This window comes from Hemibagrus wyckioides, unplaced genomic scaffold (assembly GCF_019097595.1).
Source record: "Hemibagrus wyckioides isolate EC202008001 unplaced genomic scaffold, SWU_Hwy_1.0 Contig1, whole genome shotgun sequence".
Lineage (NCBI taxonomy): Eukaryota > Metazoa > Chordata > Actinopteri > Siluriformes > Bagridae > Hemibagrus > Hemibagrus wyckioides.
Genome location: NW_026690769.1, coordinates 519,462 through 532,276, shown reverse-complemented (window position 1 = coordinate 532,276; position 12,815 = coordinate 519,462). Strand labels below are relative to the sequence as shown.

General features: G+C 37.8%; 2 non-coding genes across 2 annotated transcripts; one reads left to right on the top strand and one right to left on the bottom strand.

Moving 5' to 3' along the window:
• Nucleotides 1–5,527: 5,527 nt before the first annotated feature.
• On the top strand, nucleotides 5,528–5,609 carry trnal-uag (transfer RNA leucine (anticodon UAG)). Its single transcript has one exon. It is a non-coding gene; the product is annotated as a tRNA-Leu (tRNA).
• Nucleotides 5,610–6,287: 678 nt separating this feature from the next.
• On the bottom strand, nucleotides 6,288–6,359 carry trnap-ugg (transfer RNA proline (anticodon UGG)). Its single transcript has one exon. It is a non-coding gene; the product is annotated as a tRNA-Pro (tRNA).
• Nucleotides 6,360–12,815: the final 6,456 nt, after the last annotated feature.

Here is a 12,815-nt window from a genome sequence, read left to right as displayed (position 1 = left end):
AAGGAAGAAGTATTTGTTTTTACTTTAATTAACCCCTTAATGCTCAGTCCTAACAAACACACAAGGTTACAGGGAGTTAAATAGAAAAAATAAAATGTTCCTGTACTCAAGATAGCATCTGAAGTGAAAGAACAATAAAGGCAGAGTTTCAGATGAGTTCAGTGTTTCTGACACAGCAGGTGCTTTTGTTTGTCACAGAAATGACATTAGATTTGTATTTATTTTTATTACAGTTTAGTCTTAAGTGGTCCGATGTGTTGAATTGTGTAGAATGAAAGGGTCAGTGATTAATCCTTGTAGTTTGTGCTCTGCCTCAGATAGCAAGGTTTCCAAGTCTGTAAGCAGCTTTACTGTTTTTACCGCCATGTTTGTCTCTTTATTCAACGTTTACACTGTAGGCAAACAGCCTCTGCAAGATTATATAAAAGATAAAAACATTTCCAAATTGTTTTGGTGATATATGTTCATGGTCCTGTCCTTCATCCTGTCCTACATCCTGTCCTATCAGGGGAGTAAACACACAATTACACAATTACCTTAAATTTACTTAAATACTTGATTATTAATCACAAGATAATATTTGACACCGAAAAACCTTCATGAAATTATTTATTTATTTTGCCCAAACTGAACACTGTGCAAAACAATAGAAAAAATCACTGTAATAATGAATGAGTTCTAGTCAACCTTGAATGAGGAACCTGTCCTAAGCACATAGTAAACAAATACTGACAGCATATCATTTCTATTAATGAAAACAATCAATCTATTCTGTAAATATTAAATAATAATTAAATGTTATGTTGTTGTAAATTTAATATATATACATTGGGGCATTGTTTGTGAGTTCACAGTGTAGTATTGATTCACCCCTAATTATTATCAGTAGTACAGATTTATTATCAAATATAATTAGGATCTGTGTCTTGGGGCCTGAAACAAAAATCTCACTTAGAAGTTTCCTAAACAGACTTGCTTTCTTTTACAGGTTCCACAGATGCAGGGTCTCAGAGGGTAACAGACATATTCCCAAAACCCACAGCAATTAAGTGCTGAAGTATTTCAATCAATGTCAAAAACACACTGGGAAATCAAACTAGAGGACATTCTTATTATTCAAGACTCAAGACCAAAGTAAACCTGCACAGAAACATATGTTAAACACATCAGATCTCAAGCACAATAAACAAAGAAATAACTGTTCATCAAATGGAATGGTGTAACATTTTTGGGTATTTCAGGCATGTAAACTTTACACTGTCATTTACTAAGCTAGCTAAAGTTATTATTATCTAGGCTGATTGGAGTCTCTAAATTGCCCGTTGTGTGTGTGCCCTGCGATTGGCTGGCACTCCATCCAGGGTGTATCCTGCCTTGATTCCTGAGTTAGGTACAGGCTCCCTGTGACCTGAGGATAGATTGGATAAGCAGTACAGACAATGAAAATAATGAAATCGTTTTCCTATTTGATTCATTTGTTAATTACATTACTCTTTTTTTTCTACACAGAGCACATCAATACAAATGACTAGGTCTGAAATGCACGGCCTATACTGGTATATTGTATATTGTAAAATTCTGCTGTGATGATTGAACCAATCTTTTACTTTTTATTTCCAGGTTATCAAGGAATATGGAATAGTATCATCAGTGTATAAAGATGTATACCTGACTATCTGAGTAAAGTGTCTGGAAGAGGCTCGGAGGCAACATCCACAAAGTTGTATATATTTTCTGGTAAGGATCCTCAATGGTGGATAGATAGACCCTAATCATCTTTCTAGTGGTTTTCATTATCTTCCATAGAGTCTTCTGCTCTGACACGGAGTGCAGTTTAATATTAAACAGCTGAATAGTTTCACATGATGCTATCAATATTTCCCTGAATGTAATGATGAGGATGGGAGAGAGGGGTCTGCTCTCCTATCTCTACATGAAATTGAGACACTTCTGGGATTTTCTGGCTCAGATAAGATCCTATGTGATGCACCATAAAAACTGTCATCACTGTGATGCCAACAGTCATGTATTTTTTAACCTGTGGATTGTTGCTTTTACATGGCTTTAAGCCTCTTCTTCTTCTTTCTGCATGTAGACTCATCAGAGCATCTAAAGAAATCCCCAAGAAGATTGAATACCAAAATAAGGAAAAGCTACTTTTAAAAGTTATATTAATAATCCCTCTCTAAACCAAATATTATACCATTAATGAATGAAAAATATTTAACTAATTTTTACTTTTCAGTCACTGATGAACTGTCAGACAAAGACATCAGATAGTATTGCTGCCTCACAGTTCCATGGTCCCCAGTTCGAGATTGAGCTCAGGTTTCCCTCATTTCCAGTGTTGCCAAGAAAAGCTATAGATCTCTGAACAGGATAAAGTGGTTAATGAAGCTTAAAAAACAATTAGCTATCTCCTAATAATCCAACATTTGTCAAACTATAACATATTTATGAACCCTTTATAAATTGCAAGAGAGACAGAATTCGCCAAAAATAGCATGTAAATAGCAGCTCAACATCATCAGCAGAACTGCTTTCAATATAACAAAACTGTGTGAAAGTTTTTGTACAGTGCAGCTGGATTTCCTGTCACTGTGGGCTGCAGAGCACAGTAGTATAGAGCAGAGTCTGATACAGCAGCAGAGGAGATGATCAGATCCACTTGTTTAGTTTTATCATCAGCTTTAGCAGACATTCTTGGGTCAGTGTTGGAAATTAGATCTCCTTTTTGGTCAACAATAAGAAGGAACTCAGGTTTAGATTTTGGATATTGCTTGTACCAGTGCAGGTTGTTTCCTGTAAAGCTTGATTTGTATTTGCAGGACAGAACAACATCATCACCTTCATCTACAGCTTTATGAGGGAAATCTGGCTCTATTGAATCTGCCATGGAGTCACCTGTCATAGAGAAGAGATCATAATGTTTTTAATCTTTAAATAATCAACAGGAAATACTTAAGTCAGACCCACACTCTGCATTTTCACACTGCATCACCACACAGACTAATATTTAATATAATATAGTTAATATTTCTGTAATAACAAAAAGTCAATGTTAACTCACCTAGTGAAAGCCACAGATACATGAATATAACAGTGAACATGATGACTGGTCTTAGCTCAGTGAAAATAGTGGAGATCTTTCTGTAATCTAATATGTTAACACCATAAAGCTTCAAAATTGCTCCACCCCACAGCATCACATGACAGTGTCACCAATGTTGTTGTCAGATTGTTGATTCTTACTGAAACATCCTGGCTTTACATTCAGCCTCATATGGGGAACCTGTCCAGAGCACATTTAAGTAAACACATACTGAAAGTAGGAAATTAATGTATTTATGTTATTTTACATAAGTTAGTGATATCTCTAAATTAGAGAAACTTTGTGTAAACACCAGCAGGCAGATTAATGTTAGAAACACTAAGTGGAAGAGAATATGATTTATTTAAGAATGAGGAAGAAATTAGTAGTTTCCCTTGGTAATTAAGATTGAATTAATCCCTTATTTCTCAGCTCTAACAGTTAAATCTGAAAAATAAAACTTTCCTGTACTCACAATAGCATCAGAAGAAGAGAAAGAAGAATAAAGGCACATTCACATATAAGTTTCTAGTTTTTAATGTTTCTGACACAGCAGGTGCCAAAGAAATGACATTAGATGAGAATTTATTCTTATGACAGTTTAGTGTTAAGTGGACAGTTGTGTTGTTTAATCAGAATGATATCTCTGAAATTATCTTAGGCACTAAAAGTAACCAGGGCAGGGGTTAGGATATTATATCAGCAGTATGTATGATAGAAGAACAAGTATACTCTATGTCTCAGAGAATGTGAGCAGGTTGTGTGGTGCTCTGGTTCTTGACCAACATTAAGATAAGTGACTGCGCCATCTTGTGTTCACTGAAGAGAAAAACCTTAACACCAAAAAAAATTGTTTATTAACTTACCAAATTTATATATGTGCAGAAATATAATTGAAAAAAATAATTGTTTCTCTTTCTCTCTCTCTCTCTCTCTTTCACACACACACACACACACACACACAGCCATTTGCTCACCCAATCTACTTAGACTAGCTTTATTTAGATATTACTTCAAACTTGTTGCAAAATATACACTAATAATATTAAAAATTAGATGATTGTTCAGTAAGTGGCAGTATACAGTATCTCACAAAAGTGAGTACACCCCTCACATTTTTGTAAATATATGGCAACTTGTAGCTCTGGTGAACTCCATACCCAAGAGGGTTAAGGCAATGCTGGTAAATAATGGTGGCCACACAAAATATTGACACTTTGGGCCCAATTTGGACATTTCCACTTAGGGGTGTAGTCACTTTTGTTGCCAACGGTTTAGACATTAATGGCTGTGTGTTGAGTTATTTTGAGGGGACAGCAAATTTACACTGTTATACAGGCTGTACACTCACTACTTTACATTGGAGCAGAGTGTCGTTTCTTCAGTGTTGTCACATGAAAAGATATAATAAAATATTTACAAAGCCGTGAGGGGTGTACTTACTTTTGTGAGATACTGTATGTCCATGTGTCCATACAGCCCTAAAACATCAGGCTGTGTGGCTTGGGGTGCAGTCAGAATTCTAATTCATCCAAAAGTGTTCAGCGGGTTTGAGATCAGGGCTGTGTGCAGGTAACTCATTTTATTCCACACCAAACTTGTAATAAACATCTTCATTGAGCTGGAACATGTTTTTGTAAGAATATAAAGACATCCTACAATTGTGCAGCAGTTTGGAGAATGCCCACATACTGGTGTGATGGTTAGGTGTCCACAAATATAGCCATATTGTACATATTCAGGATTTTGTTAGAATTAGTATTGTTGTAATAATGTTGTAATAATTGGTTGTGCATGTCAATAAAGAAACATATGTAAAAATATGTTAATATAAATACTGAACCCTTCTCAATATCTCAGTACCTCAGGTTATGGACTCTCCTTTCATACATATGCATACTTGTACCCTTTTTTAAAGGGCTACTGCAATATAAGCAGAACATTCATAAAGCTGCAACAAAATGTTCCCAGTTATATATTTGCTTGAAATCTAATTTGTGCAAAGCCAATATTAAGTTATAACTTGTACTCAATTCAAAGACAGATTAAAGTGCACAGTGGAATTGCACATTTTATTAGGTAGAATGTGTGTGTGTGTGTTCAGTGATTGTTTGCAGTCCGAATGGCCCAGGGGAAGAAGCTGTTTGTAAGTCTGGTGGTGTGAGACTTTGTTGACCTGAAGTGCCACCCAGATGGCAACAGGTCAAACAAGTGATGAGCAGGATGTGAGGAGTCTCCTGTGATGGCCTTGATTTTGCTGAAGCAGCGGGACCTGGACATGTCATCCAAGGAGGGCAGAGGGCAGCCAATGATTTTTTTAGCTGTTTTTCACCCTCTGCACAGTTTGTCTGTCCTCATCTGTGCAGCCTGTGTACCACACACCCAGACAGTATGTCAGTGTGCTCTCCACAGAGGTCTATAAGTACTGAGCCCTTGGGTAGCGTGGCCGAGTGGTCTAAGGCGCTGGATTTAGGCTCCAGTCTCTTTGGAGGCGTGGGTTCAAATCCCACTGCTACCAGCTGAGCCTTTTCAAGGCAGTGGTTGTGGGCTCTGGCACCACAAAGGCTTTACAGGGGTTGTGGCTCCTGTACCTTCTGCAAATGTGCTTAAGAGTTGCTGTTAGCTGGCTGCCTGGCTGCAAAAAAAAAAAAAAAACGAACTCACATGGTACCGGAGCCCCCAGACCCGGGTGCTGAAATAGCTCCCAGGTTTCGGCAACTGGTGTCAACGCCGGCTGCTCCGTTTCACACCTTGCTTTTTCAAACAGCAAATAGTTTTGAGTTATATAACTCATATTCTATTTTTTCTTAACATCACACAGGCTAATTAATCATTAATTTATTATCTCCTTTCTGAAAAGATCAATGTTAACTTACCTAATGAAAGCCACAGACACATGAATATAACAGTGAACATGATGAATGGTGTTAGTAAAATGACAATATTCTGAGGTCTTTCTGTACTCTATTATATTAATATTTCGGAGGTTCATGTCTCCACAAAGGGTGACATTCTCCATCCCACTCCCTGTATTCCAGAGTTAGGCTCCAGGTTGGAGCTTTAATTTTCAGAGGTAATTACAGTGGGATTTGAACCTCCTTGGACCTCTGGAAAAACAAACTTCCAAGTGAGAACCAAGCCAGCAGGGCAAGTTTCCGTTAGATTTGTCCCAACCACTCTATTCTACATAGAACCGGGGCTCGTCCGGGATTTGAACTCGGGACCTCTCGCACCCAAAGCGAGAATCATACCCCTAGACCAACGAGCCAGGTTGTCCCTGGGCTCCTTGATGTGCGCCAATGGAGGTTCACTGTACTCTGTAACTGTATGACCTTCCTGTTCATATGGACTGGGGTCCGAGTAAAAGGAACTCGGTTACACAAAGTCAAGTTAACAATAAAGCGAGGGCTCCTGTGGGATTCGAACCTTTTTGGAATCCAGACGCTAAGTGTGAACCAAGTAAGCAGCTCTTGCCATTGGGCCAAATATATCATTAATCTCGGTGGACATGAAGATCAAAATCAATTCTTGTAGAACAAGCTTGCTTTAGTGTCAGGTGGAGGTTTCAGTATAGGTCAAGTTTACAGGATTGTAGCTTCTTTGCTGGAAACTGTACTGTTGCTCCAGTATAGCTTGGTGAATATTATGAGGCTTCAAGTAGTTTCTGTGATATTTGCAGTAAGTTTACAAATGATTCCAGTTGCTAATAAAATTGAATTAGCTGGTTGCTAAAGAAACTCAGGTGGCTGGTGGGGTATGGTTTGGTAAGAGTTCTTATTCTTAGTTATACATACTTTCAGGTATCCTGTAATTCTCAAAAATATATTAAAGACCCTGCAAAGACACACATGATGAACACATTAAATCTCATTCTCAGTAAAACAAACAAACAAACAAACAAACAAACAAATAAATAAAAATAAATCAAATCAGCTGCTTGTCAAAAGAGTTTACAATATCCACATTTTTATTCCTAGAACAGAATCAAATTCCAGCATGTGATCTTTACACTGTCATTAAGTAAATAAACCATCAAACCTGCCACTATTGTTTATGAGAACTGCACTTAATACTGCAGAGGGAGTGAACATGTGGCTTCTTCAAACACACACCTAACTTTTCTATCTGTATTTGGATTCACTTAGAATGTTTTGTCTATTCACTTCAAATAAAGTATTCATATATGGTTATATACATACATTTCTATTGGATCAATAATCAGAATGCTGATGTTATGCATAGCTTCCAGTCTTTTCTTCTTATTGTGATTCTTTAACACTTTCATGTTTGAGGTCTCTGTAGGTTTTTGGACAGTGAAGTTGACTTTCCTGTCACTGTGGGCTGCAAGGCGCAGTAGTACAGTGCAGAGTCTGATACTGAAGCAGGCGAGATCGCCAAATCCACACGCTTCAGACTCTTATGAACTTTAGCAGACAAATGAGGATGAGGAGTATCACCTGTCTGATTCCCTCCCGATTCCGTCAACAGAACGAGGAATTCTGGTGCTGCATTGGAATATTGTCGATACCACTGTAGACTGTTCATAGAAACAGTGTATTTATAATCACAGGAGAGTGTAACTGCTTGCTCCTCTTTACCATAGACAGCAGAAGATGTTGGAGTAATGCTGTCCTGTGTGCTCTCACCTGAAGAGGACATTTATTTCAGAATATTATCATTTTATATTATACAGTATACATACAGTACATGCTTACAATCTAAAACACTCACACATGGAAACATTTCTTTACTAGTTATAAAACATTTAAACATGATATATGGGGATATATAAAATATAAGCTTACCTATGAACATGGTAAAAAACAGAAACACAGAAAACCATCATGTTTTAATTTCCTCTGTTCTTCTGAAAGTTTCCTTTTTATGTTACAGTAAATGTCAAGTTTCCTTCTACTCTGTCTTCAGTGAAGCATCTAAACATTTCTTGTGTACAAAGCCTCAACTGTAGCTTCCCTCTGTTTTAACCAATCAGAGTGCAGGATTTGCCACTTTATGTAAAATACACACACATGTTCTAAAAGAATATAATGAGTAAAAGATTCATATATTTACTTCCTGTATTTCCTATTTCTATGAACTTAAACCTTTTCTAATCTACAAAATATATTGTTGCAATTACAAACAATTCTTATTGTGGAATTAAATTCTTCAGCAGATTTATAGTACACCCTTAAAGTCTAAACAAAACACCAAATTATAACAATATAAAACCCCTAACAAGGTGGTGTTTGAGAGCATGTGCACAAATACATAAGCATCTTGTATTAAGCTCAAGATTCTGCAGTAATTCAAGTGTTTCAGTCGGACTGCACTCCACACACCATGTATCTGTGCTGAAGCTTTGTTCAGGTTTAATGTTCATGGCTACTTTAACACTCCACATGGTTCTGTTGTGTCCAGGTCCAATCAGGTTCAGTTCTAGAGTATTTTCATGTCATGTACTGCCATCTGCAGGAGCTGAATTTAAATAGACATATACATTATTTACATCAAGAACCATCAATATATTTAAAACAAAAGTATTGCTCACCACGCTGGGAATAGTTCACAGTTTCAATTCACAGATTCATTTGGAATCATTACAGCATTTCAGCGTATCAGAACACAAGAATAACCCGTCTTTTTCTTTTTTATCTGTATTTCTGACATTAACCTAGACAAAAACAAGTTCTCAGATTCAGCATCCTTAAAGAGACAAATTTGCTGGTGTGCTTGTGATTATTGTCCTTTAATATGACCCAGTTTCAGCACAACATAAGCTCATGGACAGTCTTACATTTGTCTCAAGAATATTCTAATATAAAGTGGAGATCATCAATGTCCAAATGATTAAAAAGTTTTCTAGAGCCTGTGGCTGCAAAACAACCGAATCCTCACCCCTCCACCAACATGACACTTGGTATGAGGTGTTTGTTGTGATAAACTCTGTTTGACCTTCACCAAACATGAAACTATGAATAATGATTAACCATCAGTCCAAAAAAATATTGTTCCCAAATTTGTTAAGATGCTGCCATGTTTTTTGGAGAGAAAGGGCTTCTTCCTCTCACCTCTTCCATGAAAGCCATATGTGGAGGCAGGACTGAGGTGGAGCACAGGTTTGTGAATGGAAGGTGGTGCAGGGAAGAGTAAGTGCTGTTTCCACAGGTCAGGGTCGTAACACTTAAGACCTGGGAAATGCAACTGTGAATGGATTTTTGTACATTGTACATCCATTTAACTGAAAATACAAATGTTAATACACAATTTCCATTTTCATTTCATTTTCACTCAATCTTGATGAATTTCATTATGATCAATAAAAGGAAAGCAAATTTGACTAACACTTTCCTTATTCATCCATTTTAACTTCTTGTAACTATACAATGGAATTATGGTCTGGAGTGCTCACATTTTGTTCTGGATCTTAGTTCACATTTGGTAAAGTAACATACATTTATACACACAGGTATAATAAACACATGAAAGAATAAATAAATGTATGAATGGAAAAAAATTACAGGATATATAATTATAGGATATTGTTTGTACCAATAAAGCAGAATGTTATATCTGCTTCACTTATATGAACATTTCAGAGTAACAGTGTACTGAATAAACAAAAAGTAACCATGTGCCTATATCATGAATTAAAGTTTAAACCTAATGTCATGTATTGGAGTTGAGTTGAAAATCAACATTTTATATATATACACATATCTTGATGTATAGAAATGATCTGACCGAGGCTGTAATAGATGCAAATGAAATACTTTATTAGAGTTAGGATAGGAGGATGATGAGAGGAGGGTTAATATTGGTTGAAATGACAAACACAGATAATTCATTAACACTAAACCTGGAAATGTAACGAGAAAGCAATTATTTCTAGTGAGAATGATAAAATGCTACACAGGCTACAACTGACTGTGCAATTCTGGTCCTAAAGTCCTGGGATCGTTGTGCAGACCTGTCAAGGGGAAAAAGAAGAGAGATATTTTAAAATGTGACAATTGAAATGTTACAAAATCAATTTATACTCATCTGTGGAGCGCTTGAGCAATGTAGGGACAAAATATGAACTGTAACAAAGTATGGAATGGGAACTTGTGCAATAAATTGTGTGTTTGTGTGTGTGTGTTGTGTTGGTGGGTACTGGGAAGGTGTAGAAGTAAGGGAAGGACATTGCCAAGAGCCTCTCCAAAGTCTTCACCATCTTCTTCTCGACATGCTGCCCGAGGAGATGCCTAACCGTGCTGGCTAAAGCTGGCGGGTCGGTGTAGAGCTCCAGGGGCTGAGAGAACAGTACCACAAAAAGGTCTGTAAGCTGATCCTATCAACAAATTACACAAACACAAATCCAGTGTAATGTCACTGTCTTAGAGATACAATGCTGACCATTTGTGTATCGTGGCATCAGAAGATATTTGAACACTTACAATAAGCACTGTGAAGTAGATCTTTGCTCCAGGCTCCCGAACGTCTACATCCCACTTGATGAGCGCAAGCAGGCGCTCCGAGAGTCCTCCCTGAAGCTTTAGGAAAGGGAGACGACAAGCTCTGTTAATTCCAGGGTTTAAAATATGGGAAAACAAAATGAAATAAAATAGATCCTGTTCTCAAACTGCATTCAAGCATCGCTTTTAAATCTCCCGATAAGACGCTTACTGGCTGAGGCGTTAAGCCCTTCGTGAAGTATCCGCAGAGAAGCAGCTCGTAAAACACGTCCACGAGGTTGTAGTGGTAGGCCTGCAGAGAGCAGAAAAGTTACAAAAAGAAATTAACTTTACATAATGGAGCCCTAATGGAGTTCTCTATTATCAAAGTCTTTCAGATTTAAACAGCTGTCATGTTACACAGGCATTCATAAGCTTACACAGGACCCGGAGAGCTCTGCTTTGATGGAGTCCCGATTAGAAGGAGTCCTCAGGAACCGAATCGGAGCCACGGAGGCCAGCTGTACGCCAACTGCATCCTGTTAAAACGTAAAAAACAAAAAAATCTCTGTAATTCACTTATGGTGTTCTAGATGGCTACTTAATTTACACCTTAACACGAAGCAGGATGTAAGTCTAAACATGTCCTGTTCTCCAAAAAAGATGATGTACTGTACATTTCCTCCCGCCGCCCCATCATAAGTGCTTCTTCTCATCGCAGTTTCATAATAACACATCTAACATTCTGTCACGTTCCTTACAGTAAAAACAGCTTGAGTAAAATAAAGGAAAGGTTTGTTTACCGGTTAAAAGGTTTGCATTACTCATTACGATATTTATCTTAAACGTCAGAGAGACCCTGATGTTTCTAGTGGTTTTTTTGTTCTGCTGTAGGTACTTGTGCTCTGAGTCTCTGGGACTCAGAGACTGAGGGAGATGTCTGTTGTTCTGTCTCTGCAGGAAATTGAATCGCTTTTGGGATTTTCTGGCCCAGAAAAGATCCTAGGTGATTTGCACCCCCATACCTGGAAGCTTTCAGTTTAGCCAAGAATGGCATTCAAGCCCAGATTGTCTCCCACTACCTGGACAACTGTGAACTTAACAACACCATGAAATTCGGGGGTATCAACAGTGATGCCATCCCTCTCAAGACACCTGATCTCTTCAACAATAGGGCACAGCACTGCATCAAGACCATAGGTTGAATTGCATTATCTGATTTGAAAACTGCTAGAAGGAAGTGTGACCGTAAACTTGATAGCAGGTCTGGTGGCAAGCTCTTCATGATGAAATATATAAATCCTAACTTGTGAATCCCAGTCTTCGATCCAAGGGGATTGACAGTTTCACAGTCATCACTATACAGCAGTAGCAGAACTGAAACCTCAAGAATAGTGGATACGTTTTACAAAACTCCCCATCAAAGACATCCTGAAGTGCATCACCCTCTCTCTGCTGCCATTCTATCATGGCCTTCAAAATACCAGGAATTTCAAGTAGCTTGACAAGAAGGCACTGTAGTGGAATACGCTGATAGGAATCAGGAACTGCAACTTGTCGGACAGTGCCAGTGGTGGAATCCCATTGCTGTACATAGGAAACCCCAGGCAAAAACTCCTCAACTGGCTGAATAAAGTTTCCTGATTTAGCAAAATACTGCATCTGTTTATAGTCTGTTTCCAGTTCTCTGAAAGGCTCAGCTGCAAGAGCATGAGCTCTTCTACTTTTGGGCTTTGATCAAGACCAAACTGACTAAATAACGACATAGTCTGCAATTGTAGTCTGCTCACAATATCGAAGATTAAACTAGAGGTCTGTTGTACCACAAAGTTTAAGTTAGAAAATGTTTGGGCAGATCTAGACTTCAGATTAGCTAAAAAAAAAAAAGGGTCACCCATTCGATAATGTCCTCTTGCTGTAGTTCATCCCATTCATCCTCAACTTCCTGTCCTAACTCCTCTTCGGCATTAAGTTCATCATCAGGCTGGGCCAGCTGTTCGAGAGGCTCATCAAGAATCTGTTCAACTTGGTTTTCATGCTGCTCACTAGGTGTCTTCTGTAAGACCTGATGTAAGAAAAAGTTCTGCCACAACCATTTTCACTACATTGGAAATATGTTGATGAACTGTTTATATGGTGTACTGCTTGTAAATGTTTAAAGATACTCCTGACATCCCCAGGAATTTGCCTTTTACACCAAAAGCAAACATATGCCTTGGGAACGTTTAAAAAATGATCTGCTAAAATAATAGTGCAAAAAGTGGGGAAAATTAAGCCCTTTCCATCTG